Source organism: Somniosus microcephalus, chromosome 4, assembly GCF_052327205.1.
Source record: "Somniosus microcephalus isolate GS21.2 chromosome 4, FLI_Smic_1.0, whole genome shotgun sequence".
Taxonomy (NCBI): Eukaryota; Metazoa; Chordata; class Chondrichthyes; order Squaliformes; family Somniosidae; genus Somniosus; species Somniosus microcephalus.
Genome location: NC_140990.1, coordinates 1,145,474 through 1,171,878, shown reverse-complemented (window position 1 = coordinate 1,171,878; position 26,405 = coordinate 1,145,474). Strand labels below are relative to the sequence as shown.

General features: G+C 46.3%; 3 non-coding genes across 3 annotated transcripts; all 3 read right to left on the bottom strand.

Annotated features, from left to right (window-relative positions):
- Window positions 1-6,164: 6,164 nt before the first annotated feature.
- Window positions 6,165-6,247, bottom strand: trnal-uaa (transfer RNA leucine (anticodon UAA)). Its single transcript has one exon. It is a non-coding gene; the product is annotated as a tRNA-Leu (tRNA).
- Window positions 6,248-7,838: 1,591 nt separating this feature from the next.
- On the bottom strand, window positions 7,839-7,910 carry trnad-guc (transfer RNA aspartic acid (anticodon GUC)). Its single transcript has one exon. It is a non-coding gene; the product is annotated as a tRNA-Asp (tRNA).
- Window positions 7,911-11,874: 3,964 nt separating this feature from the next.
- Window positions 11,875-11,957, bottom strand: trnal-uaa (transfer RNA leucine (anticodon UAA)). Its single transcript has one exon. It is a non-coding gene; the product is annotated as a tRNA-Leu (tRNA).
- Between the last annotated feature and the right edge of the window lie 14,448 nt (window positions 11,958-26,405).

Below are 26,405 nucleotides of genomic sequence, written 5' to 3'. Positions count from 1 at the left end.
CTGCACAGAAGGAGGCCATTCGGCCCGCCGTGCCTGTGCTGTCTCTGTGAAAGACCAGTCGTGCTCAGTCCCACCCCCCGCTTTTTGTCCGTAACCCTGTTAATCTCTTTCTCTCTGTCACTCTCTCCCTCCTCCGCGCCCCACACAAAAGGGAGAGGGAAACAGAGAGAGAGAGAGAGCTCTATACTAACGAGGAACTGGTGCAGGAAGTTGTTATACAGTTCCTCATATGCCAGTAATTCTTTGAGAATTATTTTAGATTATTTATTTCTGTTCTACCTTTCCAAGGAGGATTTTTAAGGAGCTGCTCAAAGTTTCAAATGTCGAGATGTTAAAAATACTTCCTCCCCGTCGGGGACTGAAACCCTGTTTTCCCGCATGACCGGTGGGGATACTCACCACGATACTAACAAGGAATTGATGGATACGGATTCTGTCAGAACAAGAATCGAGCTATGAACAGAACGGGACGACTGAGAAAGAGCGAGAGAGAGAGACATAGAGACAAAGAGAATGAGAGAGACAGACAGAGAGAGACAGACAGAGACACAGAGAGAGACTGAGACAGGCAGAGGCACAGAGAGAGACTGAGAAAGGCAGAGACACAGAGAGAGACTGAGACAGGCAGCGACACAGACACAGAGAGGCACAGAGACAGGGAGAGACAGCGACAGACAGAGGCACATGGACAAAGAGAGGGAGAGAGATACAGAGAGCGAAAGACAGAGAGAGAGAGACACAGAGGGTCAGAGACAAAGAGAGAGACCGATGGACAGACGAAGACATTAAACATTAAACATTAAGCATTAAACAATGCAAAGAAACCTACCTGGAACATTGGAACAAAATAACCGAAAGCCAAAGCAGATTAGAATGTTACCGGGCCCTAAAAAGAGAATATAAACTGGCAGACTACCTCACGACCATCAGAGACACAAAACAGAGACAGACCCTCACCAGGTACAGACTAAGCGACCACCAACTGGAAATTGAAAAAGGCAGATATAAAAAATCCTGGCAGCCTAGAGAGAATAGAATATGCGATCAATGTCTGGCTGGCGAGGTTGAAACAGAAATGCATTTCCTCCTAAAATGCGAAAAATTCAACACATCAAGAAACATATTATTCAACAAGCTAAGCCAAACAACCCCAGATTTCAAGGAATTGGATGACCTGTCAAAATTGAGATTAGTCCTGGGAGAAGGAGACAGACCATACCTTGGGGCCAAATATGTAACAACATGTCACAACCTGAGGACTGTTTAAAATTAAGACTGTTTAAAATTAATATTGAACGTACCAAATGAAGTACAAAGACTGTTTAAAATTAATATTGTTTAAAAGTAATATTGTATGTACCCAACAAATGTCAAATCGATTGACACCTACAGAATGTTTGAAAATGTACCTTTTTGCTATGTAAGCTTTGGCAATATGGTTCTCTGTAAACTTTCATGCCAATAAAGCATTTGAATTTGAATTTGACAGAGAGCGAGACAGAGAGCGAGACAGAGAGCGAGACAGAGAGAGAAACAGAGACACAGACAAAGACTGAGAGAGGCAGAGAGACACAAAGAGAGAGACCGATAGACAGACAGAGACAAAGAGACAGACAGAGCCAAAGGGAGGCTGAGAGAGAGAATGAGACAGAAATACTGGGAGAGACAGGCAGAGACAAAAAAGGAGATTATGAGATTGAATTTTTTCTGTTCTACTTTAACTAAAGAGCTACCAGGAGTGGGGTTCAAACCCATGAGGATATAAACCCATTGTATCTTAAGTCCAACGCATTAACCACTCGACCATCCTGGGGCTGGCACAAATTACGGACAGCTTCTGTGAGAATCGGGGCTTCAAGCCCCACCCTGCTTGATGGCAAAAACACTGAATGAATATTTTGTATTAGTCTTTACAGTAAAAGACACTAAGAATATCCCAACACTGGACAAACAGGGGGCTATGGGGGGGAGGAGCTAAACACGATCAAAATCACTAAGGAAGTGGTACTCGGTAAAATAATGGGACTCAAGGCAGATAAATCACCTGGACCTGATGGCTTACATCCTAGGGTCTTGAGGGAAGTGGCGGTAGGGATTGTGGATGCATTGGTAATAATTTTCCAAAACTCCCTGGAATCAGCAAAGGTCCTGGCAGACTGGAAAACTGCTAATGTAAAGCCCTTATTTAAAAAGGGCAGTAGACAGAAGGCTGGAAACTATAGACCGGTTAGCCTAACATCTGTGGTAGGTAAAATATTGGAGTCCATTATTAAAGAGACAGTAACAGGACATTTGGATAATCATAATTTAATAGGACAAAGTCAGCATGGTTTTATGAAGGGGAAGTCATGTTTGACAAATTTGCTGGAGTTCTTTGAGGAAGTAACATATCACAGAATCACAACAGTGCAGATAGAGGCCATTTCGGCCCATCGAGCCTGCACCGACACATAACCCACCCGATCCCCATAACCCCTACACATATCCCACCCTATCCCCGTAACCCCATGTATTTAATCCCCCTAACACTAAGGGTCAATTTATCATAGCCAATCAACCTAACCTGCACATCTTTGGACATATAGGGTGGATAAAGCGGAACCAGTGGACGTAGTGTATTTAGACTTCCAAAAGGCATTTGACAAGGTGCCACACAAAAGATTATTCCTTAAGATAAAAAATCACAGGATTGGGGGTAATATTCTGGCATGGATAGAGGATTGGCTATCTAACAGAAAGCAGAGAGTTGGGATAAATGGTTCATTCTCGGACTGGCAATCAGTAACTAGTGGTGTTCCACAGGGGTCAGTGCTGGGTCCCCAACTCTTTACAATCTATATTAACGATTTGGAGGAGGGGACCGAGTGTAACATATCAAAGTTTGCAGATGATACTAAGATGGGAGGGAAAGTAGTGAGTGAGGAGGACATAAAAAACCTGCAAGGGGACATAGACAGGCTAAGTAAGTGGGCAGAGATTTGGCAGATGGAATACAATACTTGAAAGTGTGAGGTTATGCACTTTGGCAGGAAAAGTCGAGGAGCAAATTATTATCTTAATGGCAAGAAACTGGAAAGTACTGAAGTACAAAGGGATCTGGGGGTCCTGGTGCACGAAACTCAAAAGGTTAGTATGCAGGTGCAGCAAGTGATTAAGAAGGCCAATGGAATGTTGGCTTTCATTGCTAGGGGGATAGAATATAAAAATAGGGAGGTATTGCTTCAGTTGTACAAGGTATTGGTGAGACCGCACCTGGAATACTGCATACAGTTTTGGTGTCCATACTTAAGTAAAGACATACTTGCTCTCAAGTCAGTACAAAGAAGGTTCACTCGGTTAATCCCGGGGATGAGGGGATGGACATATGAGGAGAGGTGGAGTAGATTGGGACTCTACTCATTGGAGTTCAGAAGAATGAGAGGCGATCTTATTGATACATATAAGATTGTGAAGGTGTTGGATCGGGTGGATGCAGGGTGGATGTTCCCGATGATGGGTGAAACTAGAACTAGGGGGCATAGTCTTAGAATAAGGGGCTGCTCTTTCAAAACTGAGATGAGGAGGAACTACTTCACTCAGAGGGTGGTAGATCCATGGAATATGCTGCCCCAAAAAGCTGTAGAAGCTACATCATTACACAAATTTAAAACAGAAATAGACAGTTTCCTAGAAGTAAAGGGAATTAAGGGTTACGGGGAGCGGGCAGGAATTTGGACATGAGTCTAGGTTCGGATAGGTCATGGCCCTGTGGGTAGCGGAGCGGGCCCAGGGGCCGTGTAGCCTGATCCTGTTCCTATTTCGTGTGTCTAATTCTGTTAGATTCAGGAGATGGTTCAGTGATAGTAGATTAGCGGTTAGGATCAAATCAGCCATGATCTTATTGAATGGCGGAGCAGGCTCGAGGGGCCGATTGGCCTACTCCTGCTCCTATTTCTTATGTTCTTATGTTCTTTTGCCACAGAGTTGAGCAGAGCAGAGATTTCCTCGGTGGCAGGACAGATTAACAAAGCAGTTAATGAAGCAGATCTGACCCTGGGCTTTATAAATGGAGGCACAGAGTACACAAGCCAAGAAGTTATGGTAAACCTAAATAACACACTAGTTCGGACCCAGCTGGAGTATTGTGTCCAATTCTGGGGCACCGCACTTTAGGAGGGAGGTGAAGGCTGACAGAAACAAAGAAACACAGACAGAAACACAGAAACGCACACACAGACAGATGGATGTAAACAGACATAAACATATAAACCCAGGCAGACCGTGTGAGAGACAGACAGGCAGAGAGAAACACTGTCGGTAATTTGCCTGATTTTTGTTCTATTTCCGACCGTATATTTGGTGAACACTTGCAGATCAATCAAAACGAGAGAAATCTCGAGCTGTTGGATTAAATTCTCCAGAAATTTGAAATGAAATACGCTGGAACCGTAATCAGCAGATTTTAAATCTTTGTGCAGCTCCTTAAAATCCTCCTTGGAAAAGTAGAACAGAAATAAATCAGAGAGAAAGAGATTAACAGGGTTACGGACAAAAAGCGGGAGATATGGGAATGAGCGCTGTCCTCCGCCCTGTTGCTGGTCAGTATAGTGGAGTCCCCACTCTATCCCACCTGAGGCAGCGGTTCAATTCCCCGACCCAGAGGAGCCGTCTTTACCATGTGAAATAGTGTTTATTTCTCTTCGTGTAACTTCGTGTTAAAAAGCTACAGAGAAAAATAAACGAGTAAAAAAATGTGGTTCCGGCGTTGGACGTAAGATCCAATGGATTTAAACCCAACTTGGTTGGAACCCCACTCCGGGTATCTCTTTAACTTAATACCGATTTCTTTTCATCCTGCTCAGTGACACACGTTTGCCATCTGCTGAATCTCAATCAATCAAATCATGAGATGTTTATTGAGATGAAAAGAAAGATTCCACATTTAACTGTAATTCTTAAAATGCTATTTTAGCATCTGCTGAAACGGCATTTTTTCCCAACTCTCAAAGAATTGTAAAATTAATCCAGACCTTTTCTTCCTCCCGGTCGGAGAAATTGAACCCCGGTCGCCCGCATGACACGCGAGAAAGACAGACAGAGAGAGAAAGACAGACAGAGAGAGAGACAGAGCGAGACAGAGAGACACAGAGAGAGAGAGAAAGACAGAGAGAGAGAGAGAAAGACAGAGAGAGAGCGAGACAGAGAGAGAGACACAGAGAGAGAGAGAAAGAGAGTGATAGAGAGAGAAAGAGACTGACAGAGAGACAGACAGAGAGAGAGACAGAGAGTGAGAGAGACAGAGAGAGAGAGAAAGAGACAGAGAGTGATAGAGAGAAAGAGACTGACAGAGAGAGAGACAGACAGAGAGAGAGACAGACAGAGAGAGACAGAAAGAGAGAGACAGAGGGAGAGAGAGAGAAAGACAGAGAGAGAGAGACAGAGAGAGAGAGAGACAGAGAAAGAGACTGACAGAGAGAGCCAGAGAGAGAGAGACAGAGAGAGACAGAGAGTGAGACGTTGGCAAAAATGGAGGCTTATGACATTGATTTTTTCCGTTGTCTTTTTCCAAGGAGGATTTTAAGGAGCTGCACAAAGGTGTTAAATTTGGGATGTGAATAATCGCACCGCCCGCCGGTCTGTCCACAGCGCGATTCTTGCTCTGCGCTTCTGCATTGAACGCATTACAATGTCCTTCGTTAGTGCAGCGGTGAGCATCGCCGCCTATTCCACACGATGAGACGGGGATCGATTCCCCGTCGGAGCGGCGGCCTTTTCAATAATATTTCTTGCTGTAGCTTCGTGTTATAAAGCTGCAGAGAAAAATAAAACAATGCGAGAGGAGATTGTCTCTGAGAATGTTCCTGAGCGGAGACTGTTTAGTCACTAATGCTGTTTTGCATCACAAGCGATGGATACACGCGTCGTGGCCGAGTGGTTAAGCCGATCGTATTAGTGAATCTATTGGGGTTTCCTCGCGAAGGTTCGAATCCTGCCGGCTATGGTTCCAGCGTATTTCATTTCAAAATGTAACCAAATCCCTGGAGAACTGATCGTGAGTTAGACGGATGAAATCCCCCAACTGTCAACACCTCGAGATTTTTCTCGTTTTCAAAGCCAATCGTGAGAATGAGACAGACAAACAGAGACTAACATTAATTTTTTCTGTTCTAATTAAATTAAAGAACTAGCAAGAGTGGGATTCGAACACACGCAGTTATAAACCCATTGGATCTTAAGTCCAACGCCTTAACCACTCGGCCATCCTGGTGCTGGCATTGTTCTTGCACTGTTTCTGTGAGAATCGGACTTCAAGCCCCGCCCTGCCACAGAGTTGTGTCAAATTCTGGGCACCAGACTTTCGTAAAGATGTGAGGGCTGAGGAAAGTATCCCCGCTTGTTACCCGAGTGACTGGCAGATACACAGAAACACAGGCAGACACAAAGAGACACAGACATAAACACAGGTAGATACAGAAAGACACAGACATAAACACAGGTAGATACAGAAAGACACAGACATAAACACACACACACAGATTGATGTAAACAGACATAAACATAAACCCAGACAGACAGTGACTCAGACATAGAGAGAGAGACTGGCAGGCAGAGAGAAACACTGTCGGTAATTTGCCTGATTTTTGTTCTATTTCTGACCGTATATTTGGTGAATACTTGCAGATCAATGAAAACGAGAAAAATCCCGAGGTGTTGAAAGTTGTGGGATTTAATTCTGCCGAACTCAGGATCAGTTCTCCAGGGATTTGGTTACATTTTGAAATGAAATGGGTTAAAAAAAATATGCTGGAACCGTAACCGGCAGGAATCGAACTTTCGCGGGGGAACCCCAATGGATTGCTAGTCTATCGCCTTAACCACTCGACCACGACTATTGGATTTGTGAGTTTTTAAATGTTGCTCAGATAAAATCATCATCCATCGCTCTGGAACAAAACAGCACTCAGTCCCTGAACAGTCTCCGCTCAGGAAAATTCCCAAAGAAACAATCTCCTCTCGCATTGTTTTACTTTTCAGTTTTTCTCTGTAACTTTATAAGACGATGCTACAGCAAGAAATGCAATTAAAGAGGCCGCCGCGAATTGAATTTCGGTCTCATCGTGCAACAGGCGAGGATGCTCACCGCCGCACTAATGAAGGACATTGAAGTGCGTTCAGTGCAGAAGCGCAGAGGAAGAATGGCGCTGTGAACAGACCTGGGCTCATTCACCAGCCCCAGAGGGAGGAGTGAGCAAGGAGAGGGAAACAAAGAGCGAGAGAGACACGGAGAGAGGGACACAGAGAGAGAGGGAAACAGTGAGAGAGAGAGACACACACACAGAGAGAGAACGGGTCGGGGAATTGAATCCTCACCACTATACTATCAAGGACCTGGTAGAGGAAATAGTTATGCAGTGTTTGAGACAAAGACTCGAACAGACACACAGACATGTGTGTCTGCACTCTATGTTTATGTGTAAGTCTCATATTTAATAAGCTTTTCTGAGTGTCATGGATTCATAGACACTTACAGCACAGAAGGGGGACATTCGGCCCGCCGTGCCTGTGCTGTCCCTTTGAAAGAGCAGTGGTGCTCAGTCCCACCCCCCGCTTTTTGTCCGTAACCCTGTTAATCTCTTTCTCTCTGTCACTCTCTCCCTCCTCCGCGCCCCACACAAAAGGGAGAGGGAAACAGAGAGCTCTATACTAACGGGGAACTGGTGCAGGAAGTTGTTATACAGTTCTTCATGTGACAGTTAATCTCTTAAATTATTTTAGTTGATTTTATTTCTATTCTACTTTTCCAAGTAGGTTTTTAAGCAGTTGGCCAAAGGTTTAAAATTTTGAATTATAAAATCGTCCTCCCCGTCGGGGAATTGAACCCCGGTCTCCCGCGTGACAGGCGGGGATACTCACCACTATACTAACGGGGAACTGACGGATACAATAGCTGTCAGAGCAAGAATCGAGCTGTGAACAGTACTGGGCTGAGTGAGAAAGAGAGAGAGAGAGACGGGACAAACAGAGACAGAGAGACAAATGGTGAGACAGAGGGAGAAAGACAAAAACACATTCAGAGAGAGAAAGCGAGAGACACATTCAGAGAGAGAGAGACAAAAAAGGAGGCTTATGACAAATGTGTAACAGAGACAGAAAGAGAGAGAGAGAGAGACAAAGATCACCAATAATCAGGGAAACAATTACGTATTCGGGAATAACCACTTTGACATCCCTTCCCTTCCATACAGGCATAACTGCGACAAGCAGTCAAATACCAACGGAAAACTGCTACTACAGCTCTGTCGAAACCTGGGTCTGTACATTGTCAATGGTAGGTTCATGGGAGACCTCCTAGGAAGATCGACCTATTGCTTACCTCTTGGCTGCAGCACAGTAGACTATATGATTACAGATTTAGACCCATCCTCTTTCAGAGCATTCACAATCAAACCACAAACAACACTGTCAGATCACAGTCAAATTACTATGTATCTCAAAAAAACAGAAACAAACAACATAGAAACACAACCCAGTAAACTGTACAACACCAAAAAATCGTACAGATGGGCCAGAAACGACACAGAAAAATACCAGAAAGCAATTAGCAATGAATCAACTCAAGCTCTCTTGGACACCTTTCTGGATAACATATACACTCACAATAAAGAAGGCATAAACCGGGCAGTGAATAACCTAAACAATATTTTTGATAATTTGGCAACAAGGTCAAACTTGAAAGCTCGCAAGAACAAACCCAAAACAAAAAGCTATGAAAAATGGTTTGACCCAGATTGCCATAACATGAGAAAAAAACTTAGAAAAATATCAAACCAAAAACACAGACAGCCAGAAAACGAGGAATTATGCCTTACTTATTGTCAGACACTAACACAATACAGAAACACACTCAGAACCAAAAAAGAGCAATATATTAAGAATACACTCAGCTCCATTGAGGAATCCATTGATTCCAATTGTTTCTGGGACAACTGGAATACATTACACAAAAGCAACACGACGAATTGGCCATTCAAAATGGAGACACATGGGAAAACCACTTTGAAAAGTTATACCAGAAAAACACACTAAGGCCAGAGCAACACCAAATATGCAAAGAACTGGAAAAGCTAGAAATGGCCATAAAAGATAACCAAAACCCGCTAGACTCCATAATAACAGAAAAAGAACTTTTTGAAAAACTCAAGGACCTGCGACCAGGAAAAGCTTGCGGGGCAGACGGCATACTAAGCGAGATGATTAAACACACAGATGACAAAATGAAACTGGCTATCCTAAAACTCTTCAACTTTGTTCTGAGTGTCGGTTACTTCCCTGATATCTGGAACAAAGGACTCATAACGCCCATATACAAAAGTGGGGACAAAGTCGACCCAAATAACTATCGAGGCATCTGTGTAAACAGTAACCTGGGGAAGGTATTCTGTAGCATCATAAACAAAAGACTTATAAACTTCCTTGAGGAGCACAATGTCTTGAGTAAAAGCCAAGTTGGATTCCTGCCAAACTATAGAACATCAGATCATATCTTCACCCTACAGACCCTAATTGACAAACACATTCATCAAAACAAAAGCAAAATCTACGCATGCTTTATAGATTTCCAGAAGGCTTTCGACTCCATCTGGCATGACGGTTTATTCCTGAAACTTATCGAAAGCGGGGTAAGGGGAAAAACATATGATGTAATTAAATCAATGTATACAAACAACAAATGTGCAGTTAAAATTGGAGACAAACAAACAAAATACTTCCCACAGGGGCGGGGGGTGATGCAGGGCTCGCCAATCTCACCGACGCTCTTTAATATTTACATAAATGAATTGGCAAAACTACTTGAACAATCTACAGCACCCGGCCTCACCCTATATGAATCCAAGGTTAAATTCCTCCTCTATGCAGACGACCTGCTTCTGCTGTCACCAACTAAGGAGGGTCTACAGCAGAACCTGGATCTGCTGGAGTCATACTGCCAGACTTGGGCCATGACAATAAATCCCCAAAAAACCAAAGTCCTTGTGTTCCAGCAAAGATCCAGACATGAGGGACCCAAAATAAATTTCACACTAGGAACAACCAAAATTGAACAAACCACTAACTACACATACTCGGGCTTAAAAATCAGTTCTATGGGAAATTTCAAACTGGCTGTGAATGAACTGAAAGTGAAAGCAAGAATCACAGAAACCCCACAGTGCAGATAGAGGCCATTTCGGCCCATCGAGCCTGCACTGACACATATCCCACCCGATCCCCATAACCCCTACACCAACACCAACACATATCCCACCCTATCCCTGTAACCCCACGTATTTAATCCCCCTAACACTAAGGGTCAATTTATCATAGCCAATCAACCTAACTCACACATCTTTGGACAGTGGGAGGAAACCGGAGCACCCAGAGGAAACCCACGCAAACATGGGGAGAATGTGCAAACTCCACACAGACAGTTGCCTGAGGCCAGATTCAAACCTGGGTCCCTGGTGCTGTGAGGCAACAGTGCTAACCACTATGCCACCTAAAGAAGTGCCTTCTATGCCATTAAAAAATCAATCCAAATAGAAATCCCAATTAGCATTTGGCTCAAAATTTTCAAATCAGTAATTGAACCAATTGCACTCTATGGCAGTGAGGTGTGGGGACCGCTAACACAACAAGAATTTGCAAAATGGGACAAACACCCAATTGAGATCCTACATGCAGAATTCTGTAAAAGTATCCTCCGGACTCAAAGGAAAACCGTAAACAATGCATGCAGGGCAGAACTAGGCCAATATCCATTAATAATCACTATCCAAAAAAGAGCCACCAAATTTTGGAAACACCAACAAATGAGCAACCCCCAATGCTATCATTACGAAGCCCTGAAATGCCAAGAGAGGACCATGAAGAAGAATACCCTCAGTCAAGTAGTCCTGGGAATCAGTGAAGTAACTGCTAACACTACTAACAATAACCAGCCCCAGGACAGTGACAGCGTAACACAAAGAATTCGATCCAACACAATCGTCGCTAAGCAAAAGGAAAAATATCTGTCATATTGGGCAGAAACAACAAAAGCCCAAAGCAAACTCAATTGCTACTTGGCCCTAAACAGACAATACAACATGGCTGATTACCTGACCATGGTAAAGGATAGCAAACTGAGTAAAACTTTGACAATGTACAGACTTGTGAACATAGCCTGGCGATCGAAAAAGGTAGACACAGGCAGACCCGGCTACCAAGAGAGGACAGGATATGCTCTCACTGCAGTCAGGGAGTGGTGGAGACAGAGATGCACTTCCTCACAGCTTGTAGAAAATATCAGGGCATAAGGGAGAATTTCTACCCAAAATTCACAAAAATATGCCCGGAATTCAGAAATTTGAATGACGACCAAAAACTCCCATACCTACTAGGGGAAGAGAGAAATTGCATAACACTAGCGGCACACTATGTTACAGCTTGCCATAAACAGAGGGACAACCAGTAAATATAAGAAAAGAGTATATATAAATTATAGGAAAGTATATATTTATACACTCAGGGATATATCTGTTTATACACTGTATGGATAGATCTGTATTTTTGTGAACAAACATGAATGTTTTCCGATGCTTTGGCAACATAAGATGTAACTTGTCATGCCAATAAAGCGATTTGAATTGAATTGAATTGAATTGAGAGAGAGAGACAGAGAGCGAGAGACACAAACAGGGACAGAGAGGGTCAGAGACAAAGAGAGAGACAGAGACACAGAGAGAGACAGAGCCACAGACAGAGAGAGACAAAGACAGAGCCAAAGGGAGACTGAGAGAGAGAATGAGACAGAAAGACTGGGAGAGACAAAAAAGGAGGTTATGACATTGATGTCTTTCTGTTAAATTAAAGAACTACCAGGAGTGGGGTTCAAACCCACGTGGGTATAAACCCATTGGATCTTAAGACCAATGCCTGAACCACTCGGCCACCCTGGTGCTGTCCCTGGCTATGAATTGTTTCTGTGAGAATCGGGACTTCAAGCCTCACCCTGCCACAGAGTTGTGTCCAATTCTGGGCACCACACTTTAGGAAAGATGTGAAGGCTGAGGAGAGTATCCCCGCTTGTTACCCGAGTGACTGGCAGACACACAGAAACACAGGCAGACACAAAGAGACACAGACATAAACACAGGTAGATACAGAAAGACACAGACATAAACACACACACACAGATTGATGTAAACAGACATGTGTGGCGACACGCCACCACTGGACACAATCCACTCACGGCGGTACGGACAGTTTAAGCAGACGCCCCCAACCGGGTGCCCTTTCCTCCAGCAACTTGTTTCCCACAGGGACAGGCTGCCGGGAGCACTTCCTGTCTGGGGAGTATGTAAGTCAGGCGCGGGCTCTTCCAGTTCCTGTTTTGCCATGAGGCTGAAATAAAAAGCTGTTCTGTTTACTAGCTCTGGTCTCGACTCCCACGTTTGCTGCGGTATCTCAACACTGGTGACCCCGACGCTCAGGACGAATCCTAAGCTAGCATGGCGGATACAAACGCAGTCATGGTTAATTACCAGACTTTTGGGAAAATTTGGCCAAAGCCTGGTTCGTTCAAGCCGAGTCCAGATTCCGGCTGAAAGGCATCACAGGTGACACCACGAAGTACGACTACCTCGTCTCCTCGCTCACGTACGCTACCGTCCCCAAAGTTTGGGCAGCGCTGCAGGACCCACCACAGACTGGCAAGTACGAACATCTGAAGGCTGCGCTCCTTAAAAAATTTCAAACGTCCTCTTACCAGCGCCACTGCCAACTCCTTGACCTCCCCGGTCTCGGTGACGCTTCACCATCAGACCTGCTTTCCCACATGCTGTCCTTCGTGGACGACAAGCCCCCCGGCGCCCTCTTTCACACACTTTTCATTCGGCAGCTTCCCGCCAGCATCCGCCCGCTCATTGTGGAGTCCGGCTCCACGGACCTGAATGACATAGCAGGAAAGGCCGACCGGCTGCTCTCTGCACAGTCCGCGCGCGACGTCACGCCCGACCTCGTGGCAACGACCACGCGGTCTCCCCGGCCCACCAGGCCCGCCCGCCCTACCACTCCGGGCCACTGTTACTACCACACCCGTTTTGGCACTAAGGCCCAACGCTGCACGCCACTGTGTACCTTCAATTCCCCCCCCGCACCGGCCCCCGCGATGGCCGTGGGGCAAAAGGGGCCTCTACTGTACGTCACTGACGACAGAACCAACCGCTGATTTCTGTGCGACACAGGGGCCCAGCACAGCATCACCCCCGCCTCCGCCCTCGAAATCCAATGCAGCACACCAGGTATCACGCTAGCTGCCGCCAATGGCTTGGACATCCGCACATATGGCACCCGCATGGTCATGCTCGACCTCGTGGGCCGCCGCTACCGCTGGGAGTTCCTCACCGCTGAGGTCCTCTGCCCACTCACCGGCGCCGACTTCCTACGTGCCCACGGCCTCCTGGTCGACATTCCGAGGCACTGCCTCATCGATGCCAACACTATGGCCACCATCCCCGGCACCTTTACCCCAGACCGTTCGGCCGGCCTGACGACCTACTGCCTCGCCAGGGCCGTGGACTACTACTCGGCACTCCTAGCCGAGTTTCCCACCCTCACCAACCCGACCTTTTCGGCCAAAGCCGCCAAACACGGGGTGGAGCACTATATCCTCACCACCGGCCCTCCAGTTTCTGCCCACGCCCGCAGGCTCAACCCAGCCAAGCTGGAAATCGCGCGGGCCGAGTTCACCACCATGGAACAACTCGGCATCATCCGTCGCTCCAGCAGCCCCTGGGCCTCGCCCCTCCACATCGCCCCTAAGCCCGGCGGAGGCTGGCGCCCTTGTGGGGACTACCGCCGCCTTAACGACGCCACCACCCCACAACCATCAAGGGCCTCCAGGAGTTCCTCGGGATGGTGAACTTCTACAACAGGTTCATCCCCAGAGCTGCAGCCCTCATGAAGCCCCTATACGACTCCCTCCGAGGTAAATCCGGCAAGATGGCCGTAGCCTGGACCACTGACACGTCAGCCGCCTTCGATGCCACCAAAAAGGCGCTCGCCGACGCCACTCTGCTCGCGCACCCGAGGGCCGACGCCCGGGTTGCGCTCACCACCGACGCCTCCGACCACGCAGTCGGGGCCGTGTTCGAACAGTGGGTTAATGGCGCGTGGCAGCCACTTGCCTTCTACAGCCACCAACTGCGCCCCCCGGAGGTCAAATACTCCACTTTCGACCGCGAGCTTCTCGCGCTCCACCTGTCGGTCCGCCATTTCAGGTTCCTCCAGGAAGGCCGCCCCTTCACCGCGTACGTGGACCACAAGCCACTCACATATGCGATGGCCAAGCACACCGGACCCTGGTCCGCTCGGCAGCAACGCCAGCTCGCGGCCGTGTCCGAGTTTACCATGGACATCCAGCACATCTCCGGTAGAGACAACGTTGTCGCCGACTGCCTTTCCCGTCACGCCATCTGCACGAATCACCTCGCGGTCGACTACGCGCAACTAGCAGCGGCCCAGCTCACGGACCCAGACCTCCTCTCAGTGGCTACCAGCCTGCCAGGGCTATGCCTAGCCAAGGTCGCGCACGGGCCCAAAGCCACGGCAGTCACTTGTGACATCACACTCAGCCAACCCAGGCCGGTCGTCCCTGAAACCTGGCGCCGCCGCGTCTTCAACGCGCTCCACGGGCTCTCCCACCCGGGTTCCAGCGCGTCCGTCAAACTCCTCTCCCAGCATTTTGTCTGGCGCGGCCTCAGCAGAGATGTTCGGACTTAGGCCACCTCCTGCCTCGCCTGCCAACGGGCTAAGGTACAATGGCATACAAAAGCACCCCTGGGAGACTTCGAGGTACCCAGCCGCCGCTTCGACCACGTACACGTCGACATCGTCGGGCCCCTGCCGCCATCGCAAGGCCAGACTTATCTCCTCACGATGGCCGACCGCTACACACACTGGCCTGAGGCAGTGCCGCTGACCTCCACCACCACAGCCGACATCGCCAGGGCGTTCGTTAACACCTGGGTAGCAAGGTTCGGCATACCGGCCGACATAACCTCCAACAGAAATGCCCAGTTCACCTCCGAACTCTGGATGGCCAGAGCACGCAACCTCGGTGTGACGCTCCACCGAACCACGGCGTACCACCCACAGGCCAACGGGCTTTGTGAATGCTTCCACCGGTCACTCAAGGCCTCACTCCGCGCCGGCCTGCAGGACAGTACCTGGACTGACCGCCTACCGTGGGTACTACTAGGCCTACGCACCGCGGTCAAAGAAGACCTCCAGTCCTCGGCAGCGGAGTTAGTCTACGGTCAACCGCTGCGCGTCCCAGGCGAATTCCTTCCGGAGGCTACCACGCCTTGGTCGGCCGACCAGCAGCGGCTCAACTTTTTCTCTTCCGCTCAGCAGTTCGCCCCACTTCCGGTCAACCGACACGGCGAACTCGTACCTCACGTTCCGCCAAATTTACAGCAGGCGCGCTTCATCTTCGTGCGACACGACGCGCACCGCGGACCCCTGCGACCCCCGTACGATGGACCGTACAAAGTACTACAAACCGGGGACAAGGTCTTCAAGCTGCGACTCAGTGACAGGGTCGAGACAGTCTCCATCGACCGGCTCAAACCAGCACACACAGAACCAGGGGAACAGGTCCCCGTGGCCCGGCCTCCAACTAGAGGCCGTCCCACCAGCAAGCCAGCACAGCCGGCGGCGAATCGCCAGGCCCCGCCAACTAGACCGGCGAACACGCAGAGCCGCTGCGGCAGAACCATCAGACCACCGTCACGACTCGTCCACTCCTCCTAAGCGGATTCTGGGGGGAGCTCTGTGGTGACACGCCACCACTGGACACAATCCGCTCACGGCGGTACAGACAGTTTAAGCAGATGCCCCCAACCGGGGGCCCTTTCCTCCAGCAACTTGTTTCCCACAGGGACAGGCTGCCGGGAGCACTTCCTGTCTGGGGAGTATGTAAGTCAGGCGCGGGCTCTTCCAGTTCCTGTTTTGCCATGAGGCTGAAATAAAAAGCTGTTCTGTTTACTAGCTCTGGTCTCGACTCCCATGTTTGCCGCGGTATCTCAACACATGAACATAAACATAAACCCAGACAGACAGTGACTCAGACATAGAGAGAGACTGGCAGGCAGAGAGAAACACTGTCGGTAATTTGCCTGATTTCTGTAATATTTTCGACCGTATATTTGGTGAATACTTGCAGATCAATGAAAACGAGAAAAATCTCGAGGTGTTGAAAGTTGTGGGATTGAATTCCACCTAACTGAGGATTAGTTCTCCAGGGATTTGGTTACATTTTGAAATGAAATGGGATGAAAAATGCTGGAACCGTAGTCGGCAGGATTGGAATCTGCACGGGGAGACCCCAATGGATTTCTAGTCCATCGCCTTAACCACTCGGCCACGACTACTGCGTCTGTGAGACTTTAAATGTTGCTCAGATAAAATCGCAATCATCCATCGCTCTGGAGCAAAACAGCACTCAGCCCCTGAACAGTCTCCGCTCAAGAAAATTCCCAAAGAGACAAACTCCTCTCGCACTTTTTACTTTTTCATTTTTCTCGGTAACTTTATAACACGAAGCTACAGCAAGAAATGCAATTAAAGAGGCTGCCGCGAATTAAATTCCGGTCTCATGGTGTAACAGGCGAGGATGCTCACCACTGCACTAACGAAGGACATTGCAGTGCATTCAGTGCAGAAGCGCAGAGCAAGAATCGCGCTGTGGACAGACTGGCGGGCGGGACGATTTTAGTCAACACCTTTGTGCAGCTTCTTAAAATCCCCCTTGGAAAAAGAGAGCAGAATAAAATCAATGTTAAAAGCCTCCAATTTTGTCAATGTCTCTCTCTCTCTGTGTTTCTCTCTCTGTGTCTGTCTGTCTGTCTCTCTGTCTGTCAGTGTCAGTCTCTTTCTCTCTCTCTCTATCACTCAGTTCAGTTCAGTTCAGTTCAAATGCTTTATTGGCATGAAAGTTTACAGAGAACCATATTGCCAAAGCTTACATAGCAAAAAGGTACAGTTTTCCAACATTCTGTAGGTGTCAATCGATTTGACATTTGTTGGGTATATACAATATTACTTTTAAACAATATTAATTTTAAACAGTCTTTCTACTTCATTTGGTACGTTCAATATTAATTTTAAACAGTCTTACTTTTAAACAGTCCTCAGGTTGTGACATGTTGTTACATATTTAGCCCCAAGGTATGGTCTGTCTCCTTCTCCTAGGACTAATCTCAATTTTGACAGATCATCCAATTCCTTGAAATCTGGGGTTGTTTGGCTTAGCTTGTTGAATAATATGTTTCTTGATGTGTTGAATTTTTCGCATTTTAGGAGGAAATGCATTTCTGTTTCAACCTCGCCAGCCAGACATTGATCGCATATTCTATTCTCTCTAGGCTGCCAGGATTTCTTGTATCTGCCTTTTTCAATTTCCAGTTGGTGGTCGCTTAGTCTGTACCTGGTGAGGGTCTGTCTCTGTTTTGTGTCTCTGATGGTCGTGAGGTAGTCTGCCAGTTTATATTCTCTTTTTAGGGCCCGGTAACATTCTAATCTGCTTTGGCTTTCGGTTATTTTGTTCCAAATGTTCCAGGTAGGTTTCTTTGCATTTTTTAATGATTTGGTTCACTCGGATTGGTGTTTGGACGGCTGTGTTGGTCTGGGGCTGGTCAGGGTCCGGCTGAGTACTTAGTTTCAGTAGCAGCTGACTCAGGGGACTCTTTTCTGGGTTTAGCTCTTGGGTCTGAAAGGCTTTGAAATGAAGGGTGTCTGGGGAGCTAGATTTGAGGTGATTTAGGAAGTTTAGTGCTCGTTTTTGGATGTTTATTATCAGTGGGTATCTGCCTAGTTCGGCTCTGCATGCATTTGTTGGCGTTTTTCTTTGGGTGCGAAGGATGCTTCGGCAGAATTCTGCATGTAGGGCTTCTATTGTGTGTTTTTCCCATTTAGTGTAGCTTTGGTGATTTAGCGGGCCCCATACTTCACTACCGTACAGTGCAATGGGCAGGATTATGCTGTCAAAAATTTTGAGCCAGATTTTGATTGGGATTTGGATGTTGTAGAATTTTCTTTTTATTGCATATAGGGCTCTTCGGGCTTTTTCTTTTAGTGCATTCACTGCTATGCTGAAGCTCCCTGATGCTGTAATAGTTAGACCAAGGTAGGTGTAGCTCATAGTGTGTCCTATAGTGGTATCACTGAGGGTAAACTGGTATTTGTTTTCCTGACGTCTGGGTCTTTTCTGAAAAATCATGATGTTGGTTTTCTTTAGATTTACTGTTAGAGCCCAATTTTGGCAGTATTTGTCGAGTAGGTCTAGTTGTTGCTGTAATCCCTGTTCTGTGGGAGACAGCAGAACCAGGTCGTCCGCATAGAACAGGGACTTCACTTCTCCATCCAGGAGACCGAGACCTGGTGACTCGCTTTGCTCCAGCATGTCTGCTAATTCATTTATGTATATGTTGAACAGGGTCGGGCTCAAATTGCAGCCCTGCCGGACGCCTCTTCTCTGGGTGAAGAAATCGGTGCATTTGTCTCCAATTTTGACCCCGCATTTGTTTTTCAGATACATTGATTTAATAAGGTCATAGACTTTGCCCCCTATTCCACACTGAAGAAGTTTATAATAGAGCCCTTCGTGCCATATAGAGTCAAAGGCTTTCTTGAAGTCGATGAAACAGGCGAATATTTTCCCATTTTTTGTTTGGTGTTTATGTTTTTCAATGAGGGTGTGAAGGGTATAGATATGGTCGGCGGTGCGGTGTTTTGGAAGAAAGCCTATTTGGTTTTTTCTGAGGATATTATGTTTGTTAAGAAAATCAAGTAATCTACTATTTAGAATACTGCAGAATAACTTCCCTAGACAACTGTTGACACAGATGCCGCGGTAGTTATTTGGGTCTGATTTGTTTCCACTTTTATATATGGGGGAGATTAGTCCTTGGCACCAGATATCGGGAAAACAGCCTGAGCGTAATATGATGTTGAATAGTTTGAGTATCGCACCCTGCATCTCCATATTGCTGAACTTTAGCATTTCATTTTTGATGTTGTCTGGGCCACAGGCTTTCTTTAGGTGGAGAGATTTTGTTTTTGTGGCCAGTTCTTTCCATGTGATTGGGGAGTCTAGAGGGTTTTGGTTGTCTTTAATTGTTGCTTCTAATGTGTGGAGTTTTTCTGTGACCTGATGTTGACTTGGGTTTGTTTTGTTTTTTGTGATGTCTTTGTAGAGGTTTTCAAAATGTGTTCTCCAGATGTCGCCATCTTGGATTGGTAATGCTTGCAATTGTGTTGTACTCAGGTTATTCCACATTTCCCAGAATTGTTTTGGATTGGTGGAGTTTTCAATTTCTTCGAGTATTTTGTGGGTATAGTTTTGTGTTTTGTTCCTAATGGTGTGTTTATATCTTTTGAGGGTTTCATTGTATCTAGTACGTAGGTCCGGATTGTTTGGTTGCCGATGCTTTTGGTTTGATATTTTTCTCAGGTCTTTTCTGGCATTTTTGCATTCGTGGTCAAACCATTTCATATTTTTATTTTGTCTTTTGTGATGCTTCCTCTTCTGTTTCACGAGGTCGGCTTTTACAGCTGCCTCATGGAAGATCATATTTATATCCTCTATGGCCGTGTTTACACCATCTCTGGTGATCTCATATAGATTTTCTTTACATTTTGAAATTTTACTTGTGAGATCAGGTGAATTTAGTGCTGTGATGAATTTATCTCCACTGTCTGGGGCCCATCTGTATGTCTGGTTTATTTTATGTAGCTTACTGTGTTCCTTTTTTGTGTCTGTAGTTTGGGCAGAAAGTTTAAGGTACACATTTATTTGGTTATGGTCTGAGAGGGGGGATTGCTGCCTGACAGTGAATGCGTTGATATCGCAGGGGTCCAGGTCAGTGATTGTATAGTCCACCACACTAGACCCAAGAGTTGAGGAGTATGTGAGTCTCCCTAGGGAGTCCCCTCTGAACCTACCATTAACTATGTACAGGCCTAAGGCTCGGCAGAGTTGCACTACCTCCCTACCGCTTTTATTTATTTCACGATCAAGGTTGTTCCGATTTGCGATGGCTGGTGTGACATCTAAAGGGGTCTGGCCAAACACATGGTTGTTTCCCTGTGGGTCTATGAAGTCAGGTTCACAACCGGTCCTTGCATTTAGGTCCCCACATATTATCACCTTTCCTTGGGCCTGGAAATGGCTGATTTCCATGTGGAGAGTATCAAATAACTCCTCTTCGAAATATGGCGAATCTATTGGAGGTATGTAGATCGCACATAAGTAAACATCTTTTTTTGCTATTCCTATATTTTTATCTAGTTTTAGCCATACGTGTGATTTCCCCTGTTTTACCGGTGAGATGTGTTTGTCCAGTTCTCCCTTATACCACACCAATATTCCCCCGGAGGTTCTGCCCTTGCGTGTTTTAGTGTTCTTTACTGAGGGCACAATGATTTCATGGTACATTGGAGGACAGTGGGTCGGCATGTCCTTTTGGCACCATGTTTCTGTTAACACAATTATATCAATGTCTTTTATAGCTTTTAGGAATTCAGGGTCTGTACTCTTCATCCCAAAAGTTGAGGAGCGGAGGCCCTGGAAATTCCAGCAGCTTATGTGGAAAGAACGCATTTATATAGTTCAATAAAACGAAATAAAATGGACCTATTTTGTGGGATGAGTGTGGAAACACTATTTTCTATAATGCTAAGTGATGATTTAGTATAAATTTCATGAGGCATGCACATATATCTATCTAATAATAGTAATAATACTGATAAGATAACAATAATGATAATGATAAATAACAATATTAATAATTTCTCCGGCTTTCTATCAGGCTGTTCAGCATCGTCATGATCTTTCTCAGTTCTTGGTCTACAGTCTGTGGTCTAGAGGGGGGTCTTGGGTCAGGTATAAAAGCACGGTTCTGTTGTCGGTTTTGTAAAGGGGGGTGGGGGACATTGGTGGTCCTGTTTGGGCTCCCAATGGTAGGGGGGGTGGGAGGGCTGCGTCTTTTGGCAGTGTTTATGAGGTTTCTTGCGAAGACCCACATCCGCTGTTTGAGTAGATGTATTTCGTCATAGAGGTCCCTTGTGTTGATGTTTGGATGATGGGCCAGGGAGACGTTGGGGAGGACAGAACATCTCGTGTCGATCTCCCTGTTGGTGTTGTGGATTATATAGGCTGGGGTGTCCTTTCTGGGCAGTAGTGTGGAGATCACGATCCGCGCCTCGGGGAATTCCCTGCTGGCCTTTTCTGCCATCCTGCTCACCGCCAAAGCCGTGCCTTCCTGTAGGGTGCGTAGGTCGTTCGTGCCTGTGTGGATCACAATCCATTTGGGGCTTCCAAGGGATTCTTTGTTCAGGATCTTCATTGCTTGGCCTGTGTTGCTGCACCATTTTTTCAGGACTTGATGGTCTGGGAACAGCCTCTGGGGGTCCAGAAACTTTCCGTTGGAGTCGGTCAGCAGGTCCGCCTGAGGGGCTGGTTTATCAGACTGGGTAACAGTAGTCTGGGTAGGACTCGCCTGGTGGCTGGTTGTTGGCTGGGTTTCTGGGATATGTTGTGTGGCAGGAGCGGGGTTTGGGGCTTTCGGTGTGTCCTCGTTTGGGGGGGTATCTGTCGGTTTTTGTGTTCCTGTGTGTGAGGACTGGGTAGCAGTAGTCTGGGCATGACTCGACTGAGGGCTGGTTGGAGCGGGGTTTGTGGCTTTCGGTGTGTCTTCGTGTGGGGTGGCATCCGGCGGGTTCTGTGTCCTTGTGTGTGTTGTTTTTGTGTCCTCAGGTTTTTGGACCTTAAGAGGTTTGTGTTGCCTGCTGAGCCTTTCTACGGTCTCCTTCATTTTGTTTAGTTGAGTACGGAGTTCTTTGATCTCATTTCTTTGCTCCTCTATGGTCTTTCTCAGCTTGTGGATGGTGGACTCGTGTTCCGTTTTTAGCTGTTTGAATTCCTCCTTCAAATTCTTGGCCAGTGTTTCTCTGTATTCGTTGAAATCAAGTTCTAGTTTGGCCAGATTCTCTTTCATCATTTTGTTTTCGTTGAGAGGTGTGGGGGGGGTGGAGATGTACAGGGAGGTGTTTTCCTCTGCTGGTCTCTCTTCTTCTTCCTCCACTTGGCTCTCCTCATCCTCTGTTCGACTCTCTTTTGCTTCCTGTCCATTGGTCCTCTTTGTGTCTGCCTTAGTTTTCAACTGGGGGAATTCCTTTTCGAAGGTGTCCAGATTTTCCACATTCCCCTGTATCATGATCTTTCTATTTTTGTTGTAGTAGCTTATGGTTAGCAGGGGGTCATCTTTATCTAGGTTTCCATCTTTACATATTTTCAGTCTGCCTCCACTGCCAATACCTTCACTGGAGACGTATGTGTAGTGTTTTTGTAAAGTCTCCTTCCAGGAGGTGACGTATTCGGTGAAGAATATGAGGTTGTTCTTCAGCTTAGTCCCTTTGTGTGTGGTATAGTCCACGTAGAGGATTTCTGGGTTATTTTTTAGTGTTGTGTACTTGTATTTTTCCTTTGCTTTATTTTTTGTGCATTGCTCAGGATATATCATTTCCCTGCTCATTGTAGTCGTTTGTTTTTTGTCTCAGATAGATAACTTTTTTTTTTCTCTTTTTTGTGTCGTGTTCCACCTTAGCCCACTTTTAGGTGCAAAATTGGGAGTTTTTCAGGGGTTCATCTTTGATATAGCTGCTCTTAAAGGTTTATCTTTCTCTTTTTCTCACAGGCTCTTGGTTCGGGTAGTTTATCGTTTCTCTCGGGTTTCTATTCCTTTTCCTCGCGGGTTTGTTGTTCTTTTTTCAGGTTTTTTTTTTTTTTTTTCGAGCTAAATTTAAATAAAATTAAACTTTTTCCGAACTAACTTTAACTAAAATGAAACTTAGGTAGAGTTAGGTAAAACTTATTTCTCCGGCTTTTTCTCTCCAGCTGGTGTTTCCTCTCCTCTCTCTCTCTCACGCTCCGTCTCTCTCTCCAGGTGCAGTTACCTCTCTTTGCTCCTTTTCTCCTTTCAGCCGTTTCCCTTCGTTCAAATTTCGCGCTCTCAGCTCCCAACGCTCTCTCCGGGCTTCTGCCCTGGCCCCAGCCCCTCGGCTCGGCTGTGCTGTCCCGGCCCGGTGTTTGTCCAAGTTTCTCCGACCCCGGAGTTTCTCGGGTTTCAGGCCCCGGGCTTGCTCGCTCTCCAGGCCCGACCCGATCCGGCACCCCTACCTCTCCACTCGCCTCTTTGACTGGCTCGGGCCGCTCCTCCCGGTCTGGGTCTACTCCTGTTGCTGCTCGCTCTCCTTCTCTCCGGTGCCTCGCTCGGCCCGGTTCCTCGGGCCTTTCTCCGGCTTCAGGCTCCGTGCTCCGGTTGCTGCTCGGGCTCTGCTCTCTCTCTCTCCCTGTTTTGGAGTTCTCTCTCTCTGTTCCCGGTTTCTCTCTCTCTCTCTCCCTCTCTCTCTGTCTCTCTCTCGCTCTCTCTCTGTCTCACTCTCTCTCTCTGTCTCTCTCTCTCCCTCTCTCTCCCTGTCTCTCTGTCTCTCACTCTCTCTCTCTCTGTCTCTCTCTCTCTGTCAGTGTCAGTCTCTTTCTCTCTCTCTATCACTCTCTGTCTCTCTCTCTCTCTGCCTGCCTGTCTCTCTCTCTCTCTGTCAGTGTCAGTCTCTTTCTCTCTCTCTATCGCTCTCTGTCTCTCTCTCTCTGTCTGTCTGTCTCTCTCTCTCTCTGTCAGTGTCAGTCTCTTTCTCTCTCTCAATTCAATTCAAATTCAAATCGCTTTATTGGCATGACAAGGTATATCTTATGTTGCCAAAGCAGCGAAAAAACATTTATGGTTGAACACATAAACGCAGATCTATCCATACAGTGTATAAACAGATATATCCCTGTGTGTATAAATATACACTCACATAATATGTATGTAATCTTTTCTTAGGTTTGATGGTTGTCCCTCTGCTTATGGCAAGCTGTAACATAGTTTGCCGCTAAGGTTACACGATTTCTCTGTTCCCCTAATAGGTATGGGAGTTTTTGGTCGTCATTCAAATTTTTGAATTCAGGGCATATTTTTATGAATTTTGGGGAGAAATTCTCCCCTATGCTATCACTCTCTGTCTCTCTCTCTCTGTCTCTTTCTCTCTCTCTGTCAGTGTCAGTCTCTTTCTCTCTCTCTCTATCTCTCTCTGTCTCTGTCTCTCTCTTTCTCTCTCTCTCTCTGTCTGTCTCTCAATTCAATTCAATTCAATTCAATTCAAATGCTTTATTGGCATGAAAGTTTACAGGGAACCATATTGCCAAAGCTTACATAACAAAATGTACAGTTTTCCAACATTCTGTAGGTGTCAAACAATTTTGACCTTCGTTGGGTACATACAATATTAGTTTAAACAATATTAATTTAAACAGTCGTTGAACATCGTTGGGTATCTCTCTCTCTCTCTGTCAGTCTCTTTCTCTCTCTATCTATCTCTCTCTGTCTCTCTCTGTCTCTTTCTCTCTCTCTCTGTCTCTCTCTCTCAGTCAGTGTCAGTCTCTTTCTCTCTCTCTCTCTCTCTCTCTGTCAGTGTCAGTCTCTTTCTCTCTCTCTCTCTCTCTCTCTGTCAGTGTCAGTCTCTCTCTCTCTCTCTCTGTCAGTGTCAGTCTCTCTCTCTCTCTCTCTCTCTCTCTCTCTGTCAGTGTCAGTCTCTTTCTCTCTCTTTCTCTCTCTCTGTCAGTGTCAGTCTCTCTCTCTCTCTCTCTCTGTCGGTGTCAGTCTCTTTCTTTATCACTCTCTGTATCTCTCTCTCTCTCTCACTGTCTCTCTCTCAGTCTCTCTCTCTGTCTCTCTCTGTCTCCCCCTGTATTTCTCTCAATTCAATTCAATTCAATTCACATCGCTTTATTGGCATGACAAGTTACATCTTATGTTGCCAAAGCATCGGAAAACATTCATGTTTGTTCACAAAAATACAGATCTATCCATACAGTGTATAAACAGATATATCCCTGAGTGTATAAATATATACCTTCATATAATTTATATATACTCTGGTTGTCCCTCTGTTTATGGCAAGCTGTAACATAGTGTGCCGCTAGTGTTATGCAATTTCTCTCTTCCCCTAGTAGGTATGGGAGTTTTTGGTCGTCATTCAAATTTCTGAATTCCGGGCATATTTTTGTCTCTCTCTCTCTCCCTGTCTCCTTCTCACACTGTCCAGTTCTCTTCACAGCTCGATTGTTGCTCTGACAGACTTTGCTTTCATTAGCTCCTCGTTATTACAGTGGTGAGTATTCCCTCCTGTCATGCGGGGGACAGGGATTCAATTCCCTGATGGGGAGGAAGGCCAAGTGAGATACAGACTGAAAGGTATAGATACATTTCACAATTCCATCTCTTTGTTAGTTGAGAGTGACACAGAGAGAGGTGGAAAAAAATGCAGATTCAGTAGATGACAAAATAGCATTTTAAGAATGACAGTTAAATATGCAAACTTACTTTTCATATCGATAAGCATCTCTTTATTTGACTGATTGAGATTCAGCAGATGGCAAACGAGTGTCACTGAGCAGGATGAAAAGAAATCGGTATTAAGTTAAAGAGATACACGGAGTGGGGTTCCAACCAAGTTGGGTTTAATCCATTGGATCTTAAGTCCAACGCCGTAACCACATTTTTTTACTCTTCTATTTTTCTCTGTAGCTTTTTAACACGAAGTTACACCAAGAAAAATAAACACTATTTCACATGGTAAAGAGGCTTCCTCCGGGTCGGGGAATTGAACCGCTGCCTCAAGTGGGAGAGAGGGGGGACTCCACTATACTGACCAGCAACAGGGCGGAGGACAGCGCTGGGCGTTCACTGCAGAAGCTCAGAGCAAGAATGGCGCTGTGGACAGACCTGGGCTCATTCATCAGCCCCAGAGGGAGGAGTGAGCAAGGAGAGGGAAACAAAGAGCGCGAGAGACACGGAGAGAGGCAGAGAGAGAGAGGCAGACAGAGAGAGAGACAGTTAGAGAGACAGAGAGAGAGACAGAGAGAGAGAGAGAGACAGAGAGATTGAGAAAGAGAGAGAGACGGAGACACAGAGAGAGAGGGAAACAGTGAGAGAGGCAGAGAGAGAGACAGAGAGAACCTGTCGGGGAATTGAATCCTCACCACTATACTATCAAGGACCTGGTAGAGGAAGTAGTTATGCAGTGTTTTGAGACAAAGACTCGAACACACACACACAGACAGACATGTGTGCCTGCTCACAGAGAGAGAGAGCTCTATACTAACGAGGAACTGGTGCAGGAAGTAGTTATACAGTCCCTCATATGACAGTAAATCTTTTAAAATATTTTTAGATGATTTATTTCTGTTCTACTTTTCCAAGGAATATTTTAAGGATTTGCACAAAGTTCGAAAATTGGTCATG